Raw genomic sequence first — 14,473 nt, forward strand, 5'->3', positions numbered from 1 at the left:
GGCTTAGGATTGTATTGGCAATGCGGGCTCTTCTTTGGCTCCATATGAAATTTAAAGCAGTTTTTTTCCAATTCTGTGAAGAAAGTCATTGGTAGCTTGATGGGGATGGCATTGAATCTATAAATTACCTTGGGCAGTATGGCCATTTTCATGATATTGATTCTTCCTATCCGTGAGCACGGGATGTTCTTCCATTTGTGTCTTCTTTTATTTTGTTGAGCAGTGGTTTGTAGTTCTCCTTTAAGAGGTCCTTCACATCCCTTGTAAGTTAGATTCCTAGGTATTTTATTCTCTTCATCTTGTGAATGGGAGTTCACTCATGATTTGGCTGTCTGTGTGTCTGTTATTGGTGTATAAGAATGCTTGTGATTTTTGCACATTGATTTTGTGTCCTGAGATTTGCTGAAGTTGCTTATCAGCTTAAGGAAATTTTGAGCTGAGACAATGGGGTTTTCTAAATATACAATCATGTCATATGCAAACAGGTACAACTTGACTTTCTCTTTTCCTAATTGAATACCCTTTATTTATTTCTTTTGCCTGATTGCCCTCGCCAGAACTTCCAACACTATGTTGAATAGGAGTGGTAAGAGAGGGCATCCCTGTCTTGTGCCAGTTTTCAAAGGGAATGCCTCTAGTTATTGCCCATTGTATGTTATTGGCTGTGGATTTGTCATAAATAACTCTTATTATTTTGAGATACGTTCCATCAATACCTAGTTTATTGACAGTTTTTAGCATGAAGGGCTGTTGAATTTTGTCAAAGGCCTTTTCTGCATCTATTGAGATAATCATGTGGTTCTTGTCATTGGTTCTGTTTATGTGATGGATTATGTTTATTGATTTGCGTATGTTGAACCCGACTTGCATCTCAGAGAAGAAGCCAATTTGATCATGGTGGATAAGCTTTTTGATGTGCTGCTGGATTCAGTTTGCCAGTATTTTATTAAGGATTTTGCATCGATGTTCATCAGGGATATTGGTCTAAAATTCTCTTTTTTTGTTGTGTCTCTTCCAGGCTTTGGTATCAGGATGCCGTTGGCCTCATAAAATGAGTTAGGGAGGATTCCCTCTTTTCTATTGATTGGAATAGTTTCAGAAGGAATGGTACCAACTCCTCCTTATACCTCTGGTAGAATTTGGCTGTGAATCCGTCTGGTCCTGGACTTTTTTTTGTTGGTAGGCTATTAATTAATGCTTCAATTATAGGGCCTGTTATTGATCTATTCAGAGATTCAACTTCTTCCTGGTTTAGTCTTGGGAGGGTGTATATGTTCAGGAATTTATCCATTTTTTTCTAGATTTTCTAGTTTATTTGCATAGAGGTGTCAGAGTATTCTCTGATGGTAGTTTGTATTTCTGTGGGAAGTACTCTCTTGAAGGGAATAAGACTGGATTCTGAGAGTAAACTTTTGATGAAAAACTATAGTTCACATCCTGCACACCTGGGTGACTTAGAAAATTTTATCTATAAATAAGGGCATTCAAAATACATAGAAATATTGGCAAAGGGAGTCCCAAATGCCATGCCCAGGCTAATTGTCTTTCTCTCTTCTCTCTAGCACAGCAGTTAGTTAACATTTAAAGGGTCACTGTGCCAAAAGGCAGCTTGCCTGGGCCCATGGCACTGCCAGAAATCACAAGACCAAGCTGAAAAAGCACAAAGTAGTTTCCTTTGGTTCCAGACACCTCTTGGTTTGAATAGGAAATAGCCTCTTAGTGACACTACACTGCAATTTCAAATAATATGTTTTTTATCACCCCTTTGAGAAATATCACCTTGGGTTCATCTCAGAAAAAAATAGAAAGTAGAATTTTTTCAAACTTAATCCCCTTGGGTTCATCTCAGAAAAAAATAGAAAGTAGAATTCTTTCAGACTTAATCCCCTCTTTGTATTTGTCTCCTCTGCATCTCTCCAAAGTAGATGGGTAGGAAAGGGAAACAGTGCTGTAGAAAATGGGACAAGATTGCACCCTAATAAAACAAGAAGATATCGTTTGTCAGAGGTCTCCTTTCCCAGGCTCAAGCCTCAAGATTCTCATTGTCCCAACATTACTACCACAAATGCCTTGCTGGGAGAGTCTTTTATGCTAGACCTCTGCCATCTTCCCATCCTTTCTACCTTCCTCCTAACCTTCACTCTTGAGAAAGACTCATCCTGGCTTCAGTGTCCATAGAACCTTGAAGCAGCTTTCTGGTGAGGAGGTAAGCTACTTCTTGCAAAACTATCAGTAGCTACTATTGATTAATGTAGTCTCCTGACCAGATAATGTATTCCTGTTCTAACAGAAGTCTTCTTGAGATATGTGAAAGTGACATGTAACCAGAGGGAAGATTTTTGGAGTGTTCTTGAACTAGCTCTACATAGGGAACTGCCAACAATAACTTTCTGTGGCATTTTTTAAATTATGATTTTGCCCTTCCCTGCTTGACTTAGCCCTCTTGACAAGGGCCAGGAGGAGACAACAGGTCTCAAAGAGCAGTGTATATCAAAGCCTGACTTGCCAGCAATGCCTGACCCTGCCAAAGAAAGCAGGGAAGCCCCAACAGAACCTCTGAGAAACCTCAACTCTCTCAGCCTCTTGCCCCAGAGCATCACTGGCAGGCATAGACCAAGCATATTCACAACCACACATAGGTCTTTTTTTTGCTTTTATTCATTTTAATTTATAACAACTATTTATTTAGGACATGGTTCTGTGGGCTGTTAAATTGTTTTATTGTCAAATCATAGCTGTGTTAAAACAATGGATGTTTTAACATATATATACACAATCAGTGTGATTAAATCAAGCTAATTAACACATCTATCACCTTGCTTACCTATCTTTTTTTATGGTGAGGATTTGAAATTTACTCTTAGTTGTTTTGAAATATACAATACAGTATTATTGACTGTAGTCACCCTGGTGTGCAATATATCTCAAAATCTATCCCTACTGTCTTTCTGAAACTTTGTACCCTTTGATTAACAACTCCCATTCCCAACTCAATCTGAAACATTGTACCCTTTGATCAGCAACTCCTCATTCCCTCCCTCCCAGCCCACTCTCAGCCTCTTTCTACTCTCTATTTCTATGAGTTCAACTTTGTTAGGTTTTTACATGTAAGTGAGATCATGCAGTATTTGTCTTTCTGTGCCTGGTTTATTTTACTTATCAGTTTTAACAGTTTTTTTGGTGAAGCATTTATGGTTTTCTATACATAAGATCATGTCATCAGCAAATAGAGATAATTTTACTTCTTCCCTTTCTGTAATTATGTCTCTTATTTCTTTCTCTTTCTTAATTGCTCTGGCTAGAAATATTGGACTTGAATTATACCTTAGACCAAATGGACCTGACAGACATATACAGCACATTCCATCCAACAACAAAATACACTCTTCTGAAGTACACATGGAACATCTCCCAAGGTAGATCATATTTTAGGCCACAAAACAAATTTCAACACATGTAAGAGGAATGAGGTCATATCATATCAATAACAGGATAAATCTTGGAAAATACAGAAATATGTGGCTATTAAACAACATATGTCTAACAAATAGGTCACAGAAGAAATAAAAAAGGAAATAAAAAATACCTTGAGACAAACAAAAATGAAAACACAACATACAAAAACTTAGGAAAAGCAGCCCTAAGAGGAAAATTTATAGCAACAAATACCTACGTATATATAAAAATCACAATCTACTGTTACACCTCAATAAATTAGTAAAATCACAAATTAAGCCCAAAGTTAGCAGAAGGACATAACAAAGATCAGAGTAGAAATAAACGAAATAGAGACTAGAAAAATAATAGAAACAGTGATAAAACTGAAAGTTAGTTTTTTGAAAAGGTTAAAAAAGAAAAGACAAACCCTTAGCTAGACCAACTAGGAAAAAAAGAGTAACTACTCAAATAAATAACATCAGAAATGGAAGAGGAGACGTTACAACTTGCACCACCAAAATACAATAGATCATAAGCAACTAATGTGAACAATTATATGCCAACAAATTGCATGACCAAGAAGAAATGGATAAATTCCTAGATACATACAACCTGTCAAGAATGAAGAATGAAGAAATAGAAAATCTGATTTGACCAACCATGAGTAAGGGGTTGAATCAGTAGTTTAAAAAAAAAAAAAATCTCTCACCAAAGAAAAGCCCAGATTCAGACAGCTTAACTACTGATTCTTCCCAACACTTAAAGAAGAATTAATTGAAGTTCTTCACAAATCCTTCCCAAAAAATCATAGAGGAAAGAATACTTCTGAACTTGTTTTACATTACCTTTGACATTACCTTTTACCAAGGCCAGATAAGGACACTACCAGAAAAGAAAATTACAAGCCAATACCCCTGGTTAACATAGATGTAAAATCCTCAATAAAATATTAGCAAACTAAATTCAAGAGCACATTGAAAGAATAATTTACCAAGAACAAGTAGGATTTATCCCCGGGATGCAAGGATGGTTCAACATATGCAAATCAGTAAATGAAATATACCACATTAATGAAATGAAGGATAAACGTTATATGATCATCTCAACAGATACATAAAAACTATTTGACAAAATTCAACACTCTTTCATGATTAAGAAAAAACTCTCAACAGATTAGGTATAGAAAGAATTATCTGAACAAAACAAAACCCATACATGACAAACCCATAGCTAACATCATTCTCAATGATGAAAATTTGAAAGCTGTTCATCTATGATCAGGGACAAGACAAGGATGCCACTCTCACTACTTCTTTTCAACATAGTATTGGATATTCTAGCCAGAACGATTAAGAAAGAGAAAGAAATAAGAGACATAATTACAGAAAAGGAAGAAGTAAAATTATCTCTGTTTGCTGATGACATGATCTTACGTATAGAAAACCATAAATGCTTCACCAAAAATCTGTTAAAACTGATAAACTCAGTAAAGTTTCGGATTTTTTTGTGTTTTCAGGGTTACACCCAAAAATATCATTGCTTAGACCACTGTTAGGGAGATTTCCCCTATGTTTTCTTATAGCATTTTCACAGTTTTGGGTCTTATTTTTAAGTCTTTAATCCCTTTTGAGTTGATTTTTAATGGTGTAAGATAAGGATTCAATTAAGCCCTGAATTCTCTAATTCTGAAAGGATGGTGTGAAGTAAATTTATTCCTACTAGGAAGGTTGTAAGACAAACTTATTAAAATAACTGTGGATACAGTAAATTTTAAAATATAAATAAAAGAACAAATGTAAATTTTGACATTAAAACAAAAGATGGGAGAAAGGGAGTGAAAGTGTAGAGTTTTTGTATGCAATTAAAAGCAAATTACTGTCAGCTTAAAGTAATCCGTTTTAAGGATAACATGTTTTGTGTAAGCCTGACAGTAACCACAAAGCAAAAACCTATAGTAGTTGCACAAAATATAAAATAAAAGCTTTCAAAGTGTACCCCCACAGAAAATCATCAAACGACAAAGGAAAACAGTAAAAGACGAAGAAAGAAACAGGGGACCTACCAAACTATCAATAATTACATTGAATGTAGATGAATTAAATCCTCTAATAAAAGAGAGGCTGAATAGATGAAAAAAAAAAAAAAAAAAAAAAAAGAAAAAACTTGCTTTACTAGTAAGGACACACGTAGGCTGAAAGTAAAGGAATGGAAAAAGATATTCCATGCAAATGGAAACTAAAAGGAGCAAGTGTAGCTATGCTTTTATCAGACAAAATACACTTTAAGCCAAAACTATAAAAAGAGACAAACATCATTACATAACAGTAAAGAAGTTAATTCACCAAGAAGATGTAACATTGTAAATATATATGCCCCCAACATTGGAGCACCTAAATTCGTAAAGCAATTATTAAATAATCTGAAGGAAGAGATAGAACGAATTACTGTTACAGTATGGTGCCTCAATACCCCACTTTGGACAATTGGCATATTATCTAGACAGAAAATCAGTAAAGTTTCAGATTACAATATCAACATACAAAAATGAGGAACATTTCCTTATACTAATAACAAGCTATCTGAATAGCAAATTAGGTAATCCCACTTACGATAGCAACCAAAAAAATTAAATACTTAGGTCTAAATTTAATCAAGGAGATAAAAGATCTGTGTACTGAAACTGTAAAATACTGATGAAAGAAATGGAAGAAAACATAAATAAATGGGAAGATATTGCATGTTCATGAATTGGAAGAATTAATGTTGTGAAAATGCCCAACTATCCAAAACAATCTACAGATTCAATGTAATTTCCTGTCGAAATTCCAATGTCATTTTTTAAGAAATGGCCAAAACAATCCTTAAATTCATGTGGAGCTACAGAAGACCCCAACAATTGTCTAATATCCAGAATCTATAAGGAACTTAAATAAATCAACAAGCAAAAAACAAACAGCCCCATTTAAAGAAGGGGAAAGGACATGAGCAGACACTTCTCCAAAGAAGACATACACATGGCCAACAAGCATATAAAAAAATGCTCAATATCACTAATCATTAGGGAAACGCAAATCAAAACCACAATGAGATGCCATCTCACACCAGTCAGAATAACTATTATTAAAAAAATCAATAAATAATATGTGCTGGCGAGGTTGTGGAGAAAAGGGAATGCTTATATACTACGGGTGGGAACGTCAATTAGTTCAGTTATTAGTTTCAGTCATTAGTAAATTAATTCAGTGGAAAGCAGTCTAGAGATTTCTGAGAGAACGTAGAATTACAATTTGACCCAGCAATCCCATTAGTGGGTACATACCCGAAGGAATATAAGTCATTCTATCATAAAGAGACACACACATGCATGTTCATCACAGCACTAGTCACAATACCAAAGACATGGAATCAATCTAAATGCCCATCAATAATGGAATGGATAAATCCCAGCACTTTGGGAGGCCGAGACGGGCGGATCACGAGGTCAGGAGATCGAGACCATCCTGGCTAACACAGTGAAACCCCGTCTCTACTAAAAAATACAAAAAAGCTAGCCAGGCCAGGTGGCGGGCGCCTGTAATCCCAGCTACTCGGGAGGCTGAGGCAGGAGAATGGGGTAAACCCGGGAGGCGGAGCTTGCAGTGAGCAGAGATCCGGCCACTGCACTCCAGCCTGGGCAACACAGCCAGACTCCGTCTCAAAAAAAAAGAAAATGTGGTGCATATACACCACAGAATACTATGCAGCCATAAAAATGAACGAAATCATGCTCTTGGCAGCAACATGGATGAAGCTGGAGGTCATTATCTTAAGTGAATTAATATAGGAACATAAAACAAAATACTACATTTTTTCACTTATAAGTGGGAGCTAAACATTGAGTATACGTGGACAGAAGGAGGCCTACTTGAGGGTGGAGGGTAGGAGGAGGATGAGGATTGAAAAACTACCAATTGGGTATTATGCTGATTACCTGAGTGACAAAATTATCTGTATACCAAGCCCCTACTACATGCAATTTACCCACGTAACGAACCTGCACATTTATTCCTTGAACCTAAAATAAAAGTTGGAAAGAAAACCAACCAAACAAACAAAAGTTACGTCCCAAGCTTATGCCACATTCTTTTCATATCTCCTTAATGAGATCAAATTGTTGTCTTGGGAGGAGGGTTTTAAATGTTAGAAAATATCCCAAGGTCATTGCGAGTTTAGCCTGATTGGTGAGTACCTTGAACTATACTGTCTCACCACTCTGCTTGCTCTCCTGCACAATGATGGGAGGATAATGAGAATAAATTTCTTGTATGATTTGTAAATTGACCCTGAAGACCATCTTAAAAGAAGAGTGAAAGTTACTGAATGACTTGTTTAGAGCAACCAAAGCACCTGTGGAACAGGTGCACAGTCTTCCAGTTTGACTACTTAGAAATCAATAACACTCACTAGGCCATATAGGTCTGGACAAGATTCATTTACAAGATACAATCAATGTCTGTCTATCAGAGCCACATTGAAAACCAAGCAGTATTTTGCATTGTTACCACCTCTAAAAGTCTGAAAAATGGAAACAAGTTCCATAAGCTCCAGAACATTCCAGAAAACCCTTTTCTTTTGCCTCCTACCACATGTGTGAGAGACAGCAAGAGAACATGAGAGAACATGGGTTCACATGCATATGAAACAGAGAAACATAGTGGATTTTTGTTAGGAGTATATAATTTCCAATCATCCAGACCCTTTTCACTCAATAATTTCCTACACTGCAAAGAAGTTGAGTGTTGGATCACTTCCTTCTATGCTTCTTAGACCAGAAGTATAAATTCTAGCAATGTGTTAATTTATTATCAAATGTGGTTATAAACCCCCAAATAATTTGTAACACACACACACACACACAGAGAGAGAGAGAGAGAGAGAGAGAGAGAGAGAGAGAGAGAGAGAGACATCAAATTTGTAGGAAAAAATCATGTTTTGAAGTTGCATAGGCCATAGCAGTGATTTTTAGAAGCCAAATGCCAAGAGAATAGAGGTGTTGAACACTATAGCCCTTTTGTTCCTAATTAAGCACAAGTAAATGTATTTGAATTATTTGATTAGATCTATTAGATTTTATTTTGCATGTAACTAGCATACAGCCAGACCTGGGAGTACTCACTCACCACTAAATTGTCTCCTGATTAGAAGGTTGAGCATTGTTGGTTGGCATTTGGTTCAGTTAGAAACCTCCCCTTCTCAGTGTCAATCTAAACTGGCCACCTTGCAACAAAAAGAAACAGTGGTGTGTTGGCCATGGGCTGGTTCATACCACGTTGAGGTTGAGGATGTGTGGTTTGATGGAAAACTGAATGCTGGAGCTCCCTATCAGTCTTCCCACATATGAATGCCTACAGTGTCTCCTATCTACTATGAGGACAGGACTCATAATCAAGAGCCTTCAGGAGAGCCTGGATTGATGGGCATGTGTCCCGTTCCCTGAACAAAGTGTGCTTCCCAAAGCCACAACTGGTGCCCGCTAGCACCCCTCCATGAAAACTTAGGTCCACACCAGAGCTGAACTCCCTCTTCACTTCTCTCAAGTATGCTAAGATTAATTTCTATCTTAGTTCATTTTGTGCAGGTATAACAAAATAACTGAGACTGGGTAATTTATAAAGAACAACCATTTATTTTCTCACAGTTCTGGAGGCTGAGAAGTTCAAGATCAAGGATTCAGGAGGTTTGGTTGTCCGGTGAGGGCTGGTCTCTGCTTCCAAGATGGTACTTTGATGCTGTGTCCTCCAGAGGAGAGAAATGCTGTATTCTCACCTGGTGGGTGGCACAAGGCCCAACTGTCACTGAGGAGGGGAAGACCCAGGAAGAAAGGTCAAAAGTCAAGCAAATTGCCTCACTATCCTCTCAACTCCTCTAGAGCCTCAGGATCCCCTGTGAACCCTGGAAGTTTGCCCCCACCTTACTCAGGTCACTCCTTTCTCCCAGACCTTCTAAACTTTGAGGGAACTAAGATGCCTGGCCCTAAGCATAGATGGGACAGAATGGTGTAAATGTACAACACAAACTAGGAAGACACAGGTACTGTCCTCTACCTTCCCTGCAGAGCAAACAGTGTTGACAACAGTGAGGATGATGATAATGATGATAATGATGATAACTGCAGTGTTTTGGAGAGCAAACACCAAGTGCCAGCTATTTTACAGATATCCTTATGTTACTATCCAAAGAAACTTTATAAAGGACAATGGAAAACCACAGCTTTGAACTAGATGACCCATGTCTTTATTTGATTTGCCTGCCCTTCCTCCAGAATATTTTTGTTTGTCCTTCTCTACCTCCTGCAAGTTGAATGCCTACCTCATGCTCCCAGGGCTCCTCTCTATCAGAAAATTTGGTCTCCACTGGTACTATTGGTTACCCATGACTGTCTCCCTTGCTTAGTCTGTGAGCTATAAGACGCTGACTTTGTCTCTATAAACCCAACCCAATCCAGTACCAAGGACAGAGTATGCCCTCAGCAAATGGGTGTCAAATGGATGGATGGATGGAAAAAAAAATCATTGTACAACTTGACTTGGATTAAACAAATATTGAATGTCTCCTATGTGTCAGACTCAGTGCTAAGAATTCAATGGTGACCATACAGACATAGTTCCTGCCTTTAAGGAGCTTCCAGTCTGGTTTATAAGTTTACAAGCCCCAACCCTTTTCCTTCTCCCTCCCTGAAAAAGTCTACCTAAGAGCCTGCTTCTCAGTGTTTAGGATACATCCAGGCTCTCTTGAAGGCAGAGGATGGAGCAGGGGTCTCAGTCATATTCTCAGTTCTATCTGCCACAAGAGTAATGTAAGTGCAGATGGTACTGATGGGAAAGAAGCTCAATCTTCTATCTTTTGGCTCACCATTCAGAGGCTCCTACTTTCTGTGACCATCCCCCTCAGGGCCATACTATGGCTTTTCACTCTTTCAGGTGCCTGCACTCCTGCTGACCTCCTCAGTCCTGAGTCAGTGCAACAGATGCCAGGACTTTCCATGTCCCCACATTGAGTGCAAATCACACAGCATTAAACAAAACAGATATCAGCACTGCCTACCCTCTGTCCCCTTCCCTTGGCAAAAGGAAATGGTAAGTGCATGCTGTTGAGCAGGGGTAGTGTATCAGGCAATTACTTTTCTAAACTGTCAACCAACCTGCAAGATAAGCATCACAGATATAGGAATCAAAGTTCTCAGAAGTTGGGCAGACTTGTTCAAGACCTCATAGGACTTGAATTCAGGTCTTTCTAGGTCCATAGCAGGTGCTTATCCTACTACACCAGGCTTTATGGAGCAAAGTGAAGGACTGTGCTTTGAACAACCAGGGGGCAATTTGCTGAAATGGCCAAACATAAGTTCTTTGGAGTCCTATCAAAGGCTATGTTTTCCTCTGTGGATATTCAATCTTTTATCTCAAAACCTAGAGAAAAATAAATTTCTAGGTGAAAGAAAGCTGACAGGAAGGAATTTAGACAGGCTTATCAGGGTGACATTAAACTGCCTCCGAACGAGTGAGCTATGGCAAATGCTCCACTCTTGATCAACTTTACAATCCAGCTGGGGCAGCATACATCCTGCCATGCAAATGAGATTCCAGAAAGATGGGCTGAGATCAGGGTAAAATTGGGACTTGTTCTCAGAGGATGTCATGAGCTGACTGTTGGGGTGATGTTGAAACCCCAGGGTGTTATGGCCAGTGTCAATCATTCCAACTAATGTGTTTTGGGGGCCAACTCTGGGCCAGGCCCTACATTTTCAGTCATGAAATTGGCAGTGAACACAAGCTGGAGAAGTGGCAATTAGACAAAGAAATCTCATGCACTGAGAAGTGATAAAATAGGGGTGGCTCCTGTTCACACCTCTGTGTGTCAATAGAAGCCCTTGCCCTCCAGAAGCTTATGACTGCTGTGACCTGCCTGAGACCAGGGTGCAAGTCTGACAACAAATGGTACTCATTCATTCAACAAAACCTGCAGGTCAACAAAAAGACAAGATTAGTGAGACAGCCGTATCTCTTGAATATCATTACACACATTCTACAGAAGAGGGAAAATACCTCCAGACAGCTTGTCAACTTGCCTGGGCTCATGAGCTGGTGTTTGGCAGAATCAGATTGGAACACTAGACTGTCTGGGATCACAAGGCCTATATCTTTTCCCAATGTAACAGAGGCTGAAATGACTCTGAATTGCCCTCTCAATGAATCTCATCTGTAAGTATTCTTTGGAGTCTGAAGAGATGCTTTGATACAAGACTAGTGTCTAGTTTATGTACTCAACTCAGGCCAGTTAGCTCAGGCCAGAGGCCTAGAAAGAGCCCAAGCTGTTGCTAACTCTTCTTGGGGACCAGTTTATATCATAGTGGGAGGAACAGTGGGTTTCACTCAAGTTGCTCTCAGCAATTGCATATCCTCCATAGTAGACTCAGAGACAAGCCACCCAAATCCCCTTCAAGGAAGGACTTGCTCCCCAGCTGCTGGGGGAATAAAGCAGGCACCTCCAGCTGTCAGCTCCTCTAGGATCTGGCTCAGTTGCAGAGAGCCTGGGTGACACCTTCCTGGGCAGCCTGTATTCAGTGGCATAGGGCCAGCCATTTCAGCCCAGCCCAACACTGATGAGTGATCTTTACTCTCATGCTCCTTATCAAGTGGGCCAAGGCTTTATCAGGTCTACATTGTATTTTGACTTTTCCCTCTGACCCATCCTGCTTCCTCCCCTTCCTTCCACAGGTGTTCATTCCTAATAGACATCTTGTTTGTTTTGTTTTGTTTTTTGAGAGGGAGTTTTGCTCTTGTTGCCTAGACTGGAGTGCAGTGGCATGATCTTGGCTCACTGCAAACTCCGCCTCCCAGTTTCAAGTGATTCTCCTTCCTCAGCCTCCTGAGTAGCTGGGACTACAGGCACCCGCCACCATATCCAGCTAATTTTGTGTTTTTAGTAGAGATGGGTTTCTCCACGTTGGTCAGGCTGGTCTCGAACACTTGACCTCAGGTGATCCACCCGCCTCGGCCTCCCAGAGTGCTGGGATTACAGGCATCTTGCACTCCAGTTTGTCTTGGCATTTGCTGTCAGAGACTCCAACCTCCAGCAGTGTTGAACATCTTCAGCAGTGTGTATGTGTGAGGAGTGGAATGAAGAGTGTTGCAAACAGACACAGCCTTGCTCTCAAGATGTTCATCACTGGGCATGAAGGGAGAAGTGTAGATGGTTCAGTTCAGACTCCCATCTGCAGAAGAATTCAGAGTCTAAACTTCCTGCATCTGCCTGAGTGCCAGCACAGTGGGCCCTCCTCGGTGCCCAGCCTGGCTGAGGGTGAGTCACGGAGGCCTGGGGCCATATGAGGAGTCTGTGGCCCTGGGCACCAGCTTATTTCCAGCTCATCTGCCAATTACTTTGCTCACATTCTTTACACATCCACTGATCATCCTGATGCAAGCCACCAGCACATTCCCTGAGTTCCATCTCTGACCCCCTACTTCCAGTCGTTCTCTACAATATATCCACAGTAAACTCAAAATGCAAAGCAGATCACATTCTCTACTGCTTAAAACTTCCCAGTGGGGCCAGGCATGATGGCTCACATCTGTAATCTCAGCACTTTGGGAGGCCAAGGAAGGTGTATTGCTTGAGCCTGGGTGTTCAAGACCAGCCTGGGCAACATGTCAAAACCCTGTCTCTACAAAAAATACAAAAATTAGCCAGGAATGATGGCACATGCCTGTAGTCCCAGCTACTCAGGAGGCTGAGGTGGGAGGATCGCTTGAGCCCAGGAGGTGGAGGTTGCAGTGGGCCAAGATTGCACCACTGCACTCAGCCTTGGTGACAGAGCAAGATTCTGTCTCAGAAAAACAAAAACGAAAACAAAACTTCCCAATGGCTTCTCACTGCTTTTAGAATAAAACCTCTAGTGCTTCAATCTGTCTATTACATTTTCCATTGTCCAACCCATGTATGTTTCAGACCTCCAAAATATTTTGGGGGATCCGCCACATGCCAGGCAGGTGCTGGAGATACAGCAATGTACAGAATGAAGTCCCTACATCCAATGAGCTTCCATCCTACGGGGAACAGACAACAAACAAACAATGAATGCATCAAAGAGTGATAAGCGTCAGGGAGAAAAAAGAAAGTGCTCGACGGGAACAGTGGCTCATGCCTGTAATCCCAGCACTTTGGGAGGCCGAGGCAGGCAGATCACAAAGTCAGGAGATTGAAAGCATCCTGGCCAACATGGTGAAACCCCATCTCTACTAAAAATACAAAAATTAGCTGGGGGTGGTTGCACGTGCCTGTAGTTTCAGCTGCTCGGGAGGCTGAGGCAGGAGAATCACTTGAACCTTGGAGGTGGAGATTGCTACTCAGGAGGCTGAGGCAGGAGAATTGCTTGCACCTGGGAGTCAGAGGTTGCAGTGAGCTGAGGTCGTGCCACTGCACTCCAGCCCAGTGACAGAGCAAGACTCTGTCTCAAAAAAAAAAAAATAATTATAATAAAATAAAGAAATAAAGAAAAAAAAAAGAAAGAAAGTGCTCAGGGTAGGTGATGGAGACATTGAGGAGGAGTAAACAGGTTGGTGAGAAGCCTCCATAATAAGTTGATATTCCAGTAGAGACATAAAAAGCCATGTGGATATGTGTGTATGAGGGGAGGCAACAAGGAGTTCTCCGGCTGAGAGAAGAGCAGGTGCAAAGGCCCTGAGGTAGGGTGTGTGCTTCATGTGTATGAAGAAATGAAGGCTGGTGCTGGAGCACAGTGGATAGGAGAGACAGAGTGCATGCTGGGCCTCGTGGGTCACCGTACACACTTGCAGGTTATGCTCTGAATGAGATGGGAGCTACGGAAGAATTTGAGCAGCACAGCACTGTCATCTAACTTCTGAATGAGATGGGAGCTACGGAAGAATTTGAGCAGCACAGCACTGTCATCTAACTTACATTTTCAAAGTTTCCTTCTGGCTTCTTAGGCGTAGAAATCAGGTATAAGGCTTCTGCTCACTCCAGGTGGAGTTGAACT

This window comes from Rhinopithecus bieti, unplaced genomic scaffold, assembly GCF_001698545.2.
Source record: "Rhinopithecus bieti isolate Rb0 unplaced genomic scaffold, ASM169854v2 scaffold_53568, whole genome shotgun sequence".
Classification (NCBI taxonomy): domain Eukaryota; kingdom Metazoa; phylum Chordata; class Mammalia; order Primates; family Cercopithecidae; genus Rhinopithecus; species Rhinopithecus bieti.